Here is a 10214-nt window from a genome sequence, read left to right as displayed (position 1 = left end):
GATCATGCCACTGCACTCCAGCTTGGGAAACAGAGTGAGACTCTTGTCTCAAAGATAAAATAAAATAAAATAAAAAATAAAACCCTGATATGGTTTGGCTCTGTCCTCACCCAGATCTCATCTCCAATTGTAATCCATATAATCCCCATGTATTTAGAGGGGGACCTGGTGGGAGGTAGTTAGATTATGGGGGTGTTTCCCCCATACTGTTCTCATAATAGTGAATGAGTTCTCACAAGATCTGATGATTTCATAATGGTCTCTTCTGCCTTAGCTCATTCATTCTCTCTCGTCTGCCACCATGTAAGATGTGCCTCTTCTTCTTCCGCCATGACTGTAAGTTTCCTGAGGCCTCCCCAGCCCCGTGGAACTGTGAGTCAAATCACTTTATAAATTACCCAGTCTGGGGTCTCTATAGCAGTGCGAAAACTAATACAAACTCTAAAGACACATGCATTTAAACCAAAGTAACTGTGACTAGACTAAATGCATTCATTCATCAAGTTCAATAAAAAAATTTAGCACCGCTGCTTGTAGTCACTAATAACACAATTTTAGGTACAATTTCACATGCTTTCATAAATCTTCCAGTACAGTTCCCATAGTAAAGTGACATGGTGCAGACCATTTTCATTTATTTGTAGGTGCATCACACGTTATACTTAAGACTATTTCACTTCACAGACTGTTTATATATATCATAAGTGAACACCAGGTAAAAAAAATTAACCTCAGTGATGACAAAACTTAAAAATGAAAGAAAATTCCTGAAAACATATGCCAATTTAATTGCCTAAATACTATTTCCACTTAGAAGCTGTTGGAATAAGTAATGAATATTGAAATATTAACTCAAAAAAAGATAAAGGCTCCAAACTGTCCTAAAATATTAACACGTTTTTAAAGTAATAATATAATCACTCCCTAAGTCAAAAGTAACTTCCTATTCATTGCCAAATTTAAAACACCAGTGATTTGAAGAGAAGACTGAGGCCTAAAATTGTGCTAAATTGTAAAATACAGGAAAGAGTGTGCAGCTAATTTGCTTGTGAATATGTGATAGAATCACTTTCACAGGATTGTTATGTTAAATACTACTTTTGTTTTTATTTCTGTATGTATTTATTTATTATTTATTTGAGACAGAGTCTCACTCTGTTACCCAGGCTAGAGTGCAGTGGCACGATCTTGGCTCACTGCAACCTCTGCCTCCTGAGTTCAAGTGATTCTCCTACCTCAGCCTCCTGAGTAGCTGGGACTACAGGTGCCTGCCACCACACCCAGCTAACTTTTGTATTTTTGGCAAAGACTGAGTTTCACCATGTTGGCCAGGCTGGTCTCGAACTCCTGACCTCAAGTGATCTGCCCACCTCAGCCTCCCAAAGTCCTGGGATTACAAGTGGAAGCCACCACACCCAGCCATGTTAAACACTACTTTAAATGGACAGTCTAGGCCAGCGCGGTGGCTCACGCCTGTAATCCCAGCACTTTGGGAGGCTGAAGCGGGCAGATCATGAGGTCAGGAGATTGAGACCATCCTGGCTGATACAGTGAAACCCCATCTCTAAAAATACAAAAAAAAAAAAAAGCCGGTCATGGTGGCAGGCGCCTGTGGACCCAGCTACTCAGGAGGCTAAGGCAGGAGAATGGCGTGAACCCAGGAGGCAGAGCTTGCAGTGAGCAAAGATTTTACCACTGCACTCCAGCCTGGGCAACAGAGTGAGACTCTGTCTCAAAAATAAATAAATAAACAAATGGACAGTCTAAATGAACTTACCTTTACCAGCAAGGAAAGTGAAAAATTAAGGCTTTTTTACGCTTTCTGCAACTATTAATATTACCCAAACTTAAAAGTCAAATATAGGTTACAAGACTGCAAAATATTACTTCTAAGATCTCTAACATATTGTTAGTTGCTTCCTCTCAACTCCATACTTACATTATTTAGATGCACATTTTTCTATATCTCTATCTTAATTAAGCCCCCATCCCACCCCAACTAGACAGAATGCTGAAAATGGTTAGGGCCTCATCTGTTTGGTTCACAGCTGTATACTGGGAAGCTAAAAATGCTTGGCACGTGCTGTAAATTGAATACGTATTTTTGAATGAACTAAGAACTCTGGCCTTCAAAGGCAACCCAACTTGTTTTCCCAAAGCATTAATAGATCATTGTTACCTCTTTAACCAGATTATTATTATTATTATCATTATTATTTTGAGACAGAGTCTCACTGTTGTCCAGGCTGGAGTGCAGTGGCACGATCTTGGCTCACTGCAACCTCTGACTTCTGGGTTCAAGTGATTCTCCTGCCTCAGTCTCCCGAGTAGCTGGGATTACAGGCACACACCACCACACCTGGCTAATTTTTAATAGAGAGGGGGTTTTGCCACGTTGGCCAGGCTGGTCTTGAACCCCTGACCTCAGGTGATCTGCCTGCCCTGGCCTCCCAAAGTGCTGGGATTACAGGCATGAGCCACTGTGCCTGGCCAGATTGACAATTATTAAGAAGAAATTGATGTGTTGTGGGCTATGAAAATATCATAGGTTGTAATAGAAAGGATAACTGAGGCCAGGTGCAATGGCTTGTGCCTGTAATCCCAGCACTTTGGGAGGCTGACGCAGGTCAATTGCTTGAGCACAGAGCCTGGGCAACAATGGTGAAACCCTATCTCTACAAAAAAATTACAAAAATTATCCCAGCGTGGTAACCCACATGCCTGTGGGCCCAGCAAGTTGGGAGTATGAGGTGGGAAGACTGCTTGAACCCAGGAGGCAGAGGTTGCAGTAAGCGGAGATCGCATGCCATTGAAATCCAGCCTAGGTGACAGAGCGGGACTCTGTCTTTTTTTTAAAAAAAAAATCAGTGAATGTAAATACTTTATTAAACTATTATACAATTTAAATTTTTATTAGAGGAATGTATTATTCACATCCACAACTTCTTTTTTTTAATTTTTTGAGATGGAGTCTTGTTCTGTCAGCTAGGCTAGAGTGCAGTGGCGCGATCTCAGTTCACTGCAACCTCCGCCTCCCAGGTTCAACCGATTCTCCTGCCTCAGCCTCCAGAGCACCTGGGATTACAGGCACCCGCCACAGCGCCTGGCTAATTTCTGTATTTTAGTAGAGATGGGGTTCACCATCTTGGCCAGGCTAGTCTCGAACTCCTGACCTCGTGATTCACCCGCCTCTGCCTCCCAAAGTACAACTTCTTAAAGTCCTTTTTAAATTAGTATATTCCATAATAAATACACTAAAATCATAACTTATGTTTCATAGGGGAAAAAAACTATGAGAATCCTATTAACCCAAGCTATCTCCTTATTATGCTTATTTCTTAAACATTTGCATGTTAAGATACACTTGGTGAATAGTGATCATTCATCCCAATAGTGGTAAATTTCAGCATAATCTTTTTTTTTTTCTTTTTTTGAGATGGAGTCTCGCTCTGTTGCCCAGGCTAGAGTGCAATGGCACGATTGCAGCTCACTGCAACCTCCACCTCCTGGGTTCAAGCGATTCTCCTGCCTCAGCCTCTTGAGTAACTGGGATTACAGGCGCATGCCATCACGCCTGGCTAATTTTTGTATTTTTAGTAGAGACAGGGTTTCACCGTCTTGGTCAGGCTGGTCTCGAACTCCTGACCTCGTGATCCACCCATCTCAGCCTCCCAAAGTGCTGGGATTACAGGCGTGAACCACCACGCCCAGTCAATTTCAGCATACTCTGAAGTGACTGGAGGGGACAGTAAAACAGTCACAGGTAGATTACATGAGCAGATACTTATTCTGGTACATGTAAACTTACTTATAAAGCAACATAAAATGAGCATTGCATAACAGCAATAACAAAATGTAAACAATTAAATGTTCATCCCTTCCCTGAAAAACGAAAGATAAAAGTGCTTCTTGTTTTATTGAAACGTGACATGATCTACTGTATCAAAAAGGTAAGACATTGATTTTACAAAATTATATTTCCAAATACAGATAAAATCTGGAGCAGTTAATTCAGACTTTATCGAACTAAAATGTGCAAAAACTCTGATAAGACTGAAGCTTCTTCAATTCACTGTATATAGGCTGATATCATCTTAACACAAAAAAGCCTCTTGTTAAGATTCAAAATAGTGTTTAATTATCTGAGTTCAGTCCATACTGTAAAAGTAAAACAAACTTTTCTGATTATTATGACTTGAAATTCATTCCATTAAAAAAAGTATAGCCAACATTCACTAGAAAAATTAGAAGTCCCTATGAAAATTACACTAAAAGACAATTCTAAATTAAAATCAAATTTTCTGTTAAAAAATGCACATTAATTTTTAAGTTATTCAGGTTTAATATATTTACTAAGCATAGAGTTCACAGGTCATTTGGTACTTCTGTTTGGACTCAATTATTTGCACAGTACCCCCAGAGAGAGTTGGGAAGGTAAGATAAACATAAAATTGTGATACTTTTCTCCACACCACAACAAAGGCGCTTGGATTTGTGTAACTCTAGAAGAAAAAGAGGAGTAACAATTCACAACTCCAAAACATTTTCCAAATAGATAAATAGATAACAAAACTTTTTCTTTTTTTTTTTTTGAGACAGAGTCTCACGTGATCTCCAGTGACTGCAACCCCCGCCTCCTGGGTTCAAGTAGTTCTCCCGCCTCAGCCTTCCAAGTAGCTGGGATGACAAGTATGTACCACCACGCCTGGCTAATTTTTGTATTTTTAGTAGAGACAGGGTCCCATCATGTTGGCCAGGCTGGTCTTGATCCTGGCCTCAAGTGATCAGCCTACCTCGGCCTCCCAAACTGCTGGGATTACAGGTGTGAACCACCGCGCCCAGCCAGATAACAAAACTATTAAACTACTTAGATGTGTTATTAGTGAATCAAAGTGCAAGTGATGACAGCATTAGCATCAAATGTACTTGAAAACGCGATTTCAACGTTTTAAATGTTTTCAGTGACAAATAACTAGTTTTTTTTAAGGTAGTGAATGTGAAACAAATACTTAAAATTTTTGGGCCGGGTGCGGTGGCTCACACCTGTAATCCCAGCACTTTGGGAGGCCGAGGCGGGTGGATCACGAGGTCAAGAGATCGAGACCATCCTGGCCATCATGGTGAAACCCCGTCTCTACTAAAAATACAAAAATTAGCCGGGCGTAGTGGCGCGTGCCTATAGTCCCAGCTACTCAGGAGGCTGAGGCAGGAGAATAACTTGAACCAGGGAGACGGAGTTTGCAGTGAGCCGAGATTGCGCCATTGCACTCCAGTTTGGTGACAGAGCAAGACTCTGTCTCAAAAAAAAAAAAAAAGAAAGAAAAAAAATTCCATGCATTGCCCCTACCCCCATGAAATTAAATTGTAATTTCCCTGTTTAACATGATATAAAACTGTTTCGAATAACAGTGAAATAGAAGCATGAATTTAGATATGTACCAAACTCTATGTGATGTACTAATCTATACACAGTGTTTTTTGTAGCACTTGCATGACTGGATCTTGTCTTTCATTGCTTAACAGAATTCTGAGAAATTACTTTTAACAACATACATTTATCCTACCACTTAACTCAATAGGGACATACAAATACATTTTTTTATTTCTTTTTATTTATTTATTTATTTATTTTTTGAGACAGAGTCTCACTCTGTTGCCAGGCTGGAGTGCAGTGGCACGATCTCGGCTCACTGCAAGCTCCGCCTCTCGGGTTCATGCCATGCTTCTGCCTCAGCCTCCGGAGTAGCTGGACTACAGGCGCGAGCCACCACGCCCAGCTAATTTTTGTATTTTTAGTACAGACAGGGTTTCACCATGTTGGCCAGGATGGTCTCAATCTCTCAACCTTGTGATCTGCCCGCCTCAGCCCCCCACACAGTGCTGGGGTTACAGGCGTGAGCCACTGCGCCCAGCCACAAATACGCAAATTTTTAAAGAAAAAAATTCAAGTTATTTAAAGGGGAAATAAAACAAAGCTTCAATTATTTACCTTTTGAAGCTGCATTTAAATTAAAAGTTATCATAGGCCAGGCAAGGTGGCTCACGCCTATAATCCTGAGGCAGGTGGATCTCTTGAGGTCAGGAGTTCGAGACCAGCTTGGCCAACATGGTGAAACTCTGTCTCTACTAAAAATACAAAAATTAGCCGGGCATGGTGGTGCACACCTGTAGTTCCAGCTACTCGGGAGGCTAAGGCAAGAGAATTGCTTGAACCTGGGAGGCGGAGGTTACAGTGAACCAAGACTGCACCACTGCACTCACTACAGCCTGGGCAAAAGAGTGAGACTCCGGTCTCAAAAACAAACAAAAATAAATTTAAAAAAAAGAAAAGAGGCCAGGCACGGTGGCTCAAGCCTGTAATCCCAGCACTTTGGGAGGCCGAGACGGGCGGATCACGAGGTCATGAGATCGAGACCATCCTGGCTAACACGGTGAAACCCCGTCTCTACTAAAAAATACAAAAAACTAGCCGGGCGAGGTGGCGGGCGCCTGTAGTCCCAGCTACTCGGGAGGCTGAGGCAGGAGAACGGCGTAAACCCAGGAGGTGGAGCTTGCAGTGAGCTGAGACCCGGCCACTGCACTCCAGCCTGGGCGGCAGAGCGAGACTCCGTCTCAAAAGAAAAAAAAAAAGGAAAAGAAATAAAGATGAGCTACAGATGACCTGTTAAGTTCCAGCTCAAGTGTTTTCTTTAGCTGGCCGTTTTTTTTGTTTTGTTTGGTTTGGTTTGGTTTGGTTGTTTTGTTTTTTTGTTTGTTTGTTTGTTTGTTTTTGAGACGGAGTCTCGCTCTGTTGCCCAGGCTGGAGTGCAGTGGCCGGATCTCAGCTCACTGCAAGCTCCGCCTCCCGGGTTTACGCCATTCTCCTGCCTCAGCCTCCCGAGTAGCTGGGACTACAGGCGCCCGCCACCTTGCCCAGCTAGTTTTTTTTGTATTTTTTTAGTAGAGACGGGGTTTCACTGCGTTAGCTAGGATGGTCTCGATCTCCTGACCTCGTGATCCGCCCGTCTCGGTCTCCCAAAGTGCTGGGATTACAGGCTTGAGCCAACGCGCCCGGCCATTTGTTTTGTTTTTAATAATTCAGGCCTTGTTTGGTTCTGTTCTCTGATCTCTGTGCCGATGGGCATTTACAGTGAGGGTGGGGCCACGGTCCATAACTCACTACCTGACAGGTCCCAGGAACCTTCTGTCCCTCTCTCTATTGTTACTTATGGAGATCAAACCTTAGTGGTATTGAGCAACTATTTAAGGAAAAAAAAAAAGAATTTGTTAGATCAATGATATGGAACTCAGTGAGAAAGAAGCCCAGGAAATGTCAGATGGCACGTTTTTGGAAGCTAATTGAAGACACTCATGCAATAGTAAGAAATAATACAGAGAGATCCCTGTACACTTTGCCCAGTTTCCCCCAACAGTAACCTTTAGCAAAACCATAGTAATGGAGAATTTGAAAAAGGCAGATAGAATTAAAATTAGCATAAAACACGTGGATTTTGCCTTAAAGGTGAAAATATGGACAGGTGTAAGAGAAGTAACTGACCACATGGATACCAGACTGTGGCAGGGTGCACAGCGGTCAAGAAAGTGCTGCTTCTGGAGTTGGAGGGCGTGGGTTCGAGTCCTGCCCCGCCTCTCACTCTGTCTTTCTGGGAAGAGATGACCTAACCTCTCTCTAGGAGCTTTCCAGGGCTGCTGTAACCAACTGCCACAAACTGGGGGGCTTAAACAACAGATTTTTCTCTCACAGCTCTGGAGGCCAGAAGTCCAAAGTCAGGGCATCAGCTGGGCCACCCCTCTCACAGGCTCATGGGATCCTTCCATGCCTCTCAGCTTCTGGGGCTGCTAGCGATGCTTGGTGCTCCTTGGTGTGTGGCTGCATTACTCCAGTCTCTGCCTCCATCTCCACACGGCTGTTTATTCCCCTGTCTCTGTGCCTAAGTTCTCTCTTTTTAGAAGGACACCAGTGTTGGAGTTAGGGCCACCCTATTGTAGCCTGTGCCCTTATCTTAACTTGCTTACACCTGTAAAGACCCTATTTCCAAATAAGGTCAGTCACAGATTCCAAGTGGACATGAATTTTGTTGGGAACAGTATTCAACCTGGTACACTGTCCACAGCAACCTGGCTCAGTTTTCTCATCTGTAAAATGTAAATAACAATTACTCTCAAAAGAGTCAATGTGGACAGGAAGAGCAGTGTAAACTGCCTGATCAGAGGACATTATTGTCACAAATGCCACAGGGCTTATCCGGGACTGCTGTGAGAGTCCAGGGAGACCTCCAGCACTTTTTTTGAGATGGAGTTTTGCTCTTGTTGCCCAGGCTGGATTGGAGTGCAATGGTGTGATCTTGGCTCACTGTAACCTCCACCTCCCAGGTTCAAGCAATTCTCCTGCCTCAGCCTTTCAAGTAGCTGGGACCACAGGTGCGTGCCACCATGCCCAGCTAATTTTTTTGTATTTTTGGTAGAGATGGGGTTTCACCATGTTGGCCAGGTTGGTCTCAAAACTCCTGGCCTCAAGTGATCCACTCGCCTTGGCCTCTCAAAGTGCTGGGATTAGAAGCATGAGCCACTGCACCCGGCCAACCTCTGGTACTTTTAAGACCAGCATTGTCTTGAAGAATGTCTTGTGTCCCCCCAGCTGCCCCGTGGCTCCTGCTGTGTGGACAGGTGGAACTCAGGACTCACCCACCTCATGCACACGTATCCTGCACATGGGCCACAGCTGGCGCTAAGCAGCACACTGCAGCGTGCCCATCAGTTGCTCTCTCAATAGGCGAACCTTGGCTTTGACCAGATGTCTGTAGTGATGGTATTTGCTATAATACATATTGAAGTATACTGTTACGTGTTGCTTCACGATGGGGACACCTGCTGGGAAAAGCATTGTTATGTGATTTTTGTCATTGTCCAAACATTACAGAGTGTACTTCAGAAACCCAGATGGCAAAGCCTACTGCACACCTAGGCTCTATGGTACAGACAGACTGTTGCTCCTAGACCACAGATCTGCACAGCATGTGACTGTGCTGAATACTGTAGGCAGTTGTAACACAATGGTAAGTATTTGTTTATCTAAACATAGAAAAGGTACAGTAAAAATACAGCATTATAATCTTATGAGACCACTATTGTATATGTGGTCTATCAATGGCTGAGACAATGGTATCCGGTGCATGACCATATTTGTTCATTATAAACATCCGTGTTAATCACTTCCCAAAACTTTACAGATATTATTTTTAAAAGTAAACTTTTTTAAAAAGTATCACTTAGTATCACTTAGTACAACAGCCCAAATTTTGTATAGTTGATAAGACTGATTAGACTAAATTGTTGATTTTACTTTTTTTTTTTTTCAGACAGAATCTCACTCTGTTGCCCAGGGTGGAGTGCAGTGGCATGATCTCGGCTCACTGCAACCTCCACCTCCCAGGTTCAAGCGATTCTCCTGTCTCAGCCTCCTGAGTAGCTGGGAGCACGCCACCACACCTGGCTAATTTTTGTATTTTTAGTAGAGACGAGGTTTCACCATATTGGTCAGGCTGATCTTGAACTCCTGACCTCAGGTGATCCACCCACCTCAGCCTCCCAAAGTGCTGGGATTACAGGTGTGAGCCACCACGCCCAGCCTAATTTTACTCTTTTATTTATAGCTAAACCCTTTAAAGGAATGGTGAAAGAAATGCAGCTTCATCAAGATGACTTAGAAATAATCAAATAGAAGAGGTGCTTTTTGTGAGGTAAGGGGAACTTCGTGTTAACTTTGCCTAAATTGTCAAACACTAATAGCTCCCATTTCACCTTTTTATGGACCTATACATTGATTTGGGGATGAGGTAATTAGTATCATTTGGAAAGTCTTTTTTCTTATCTTTCTTTTTTTTATTTTTTGAGAAAGGGTCTCACCATGTTGCCCAGGCTGGCCTTGAACTCTTTGACTGAAGGGATCGTCCTGCCTCGGACTCCTGAGGAGCTGAGACTACAGGCACGTGCCACTGCCCCAGGCTGGAGACCTCTTGATAGAGAGAATCTGAAAGACAGAATAAAGAAAGGGAAAAAATACCCAAAGCTTGTGACTGGTGATTACCCTGAATATCGTGGGGACAAAAAGTTTCTTACAGATGTAGTTTTAAAAAATCTGTATGTTAACTGAATTTTGGCATCTTCTGGGCTTTTCTAAAAAAAATGAAAGGAGGGTTAAATAACTGCTGTGC

At 42.9% G+C, this 10214-nt stretch overlaps 1 long non-coding RNA gene across 2 annotated transcripts; it reads left to right on the top strand.

Moving 5' to 3' along the window:
- Positions 1-302: 302 nt before the first annotated feature.
- LOC108536094 (uncharacterized) lies at positions 303-9990 on the top strand. 2 transcript variants are annotated; one of them, XR_001887413.1, is made up of 4 exons: positions 303-336; positions 8921-9056; positions 9654-9740; positions 9899-9990. It is a non-coding gene; the product is annotated as an uncharacterized LOC108536094 (long non-coding RNA). The 2 variants fall into 2 exon arrangements; XR_001887412.1 differs by lacking the exon at positions 303-336 and adding an exon at positions 4647-4689.
- The last annotated feature ends 224 nt before the right edge of the window (positions 9991-10214 follow it).

This window comes from Rhinopithecus bieti, unplaced genomic scaffold, assembly GCF_001698545.2.
Source record: "Rhinopithecus bieti isolate Rb0 unplaced genomic scaffold, ASM169854v2 scaffold_13317, whole genome shotgun sequence".
Taxonomy (NCBI): Eukaryota; Metazoa; Chordata; class Mammalia; order Primates; family Cercopithecidae; genus Rhinopithecus; species Rhinopithecus bieti.
The sequence above is the reverse complement of the archived record's forward strand: the minus strand, read 5'-3'. Positions and strand labels throughout refer to the sequence as shown.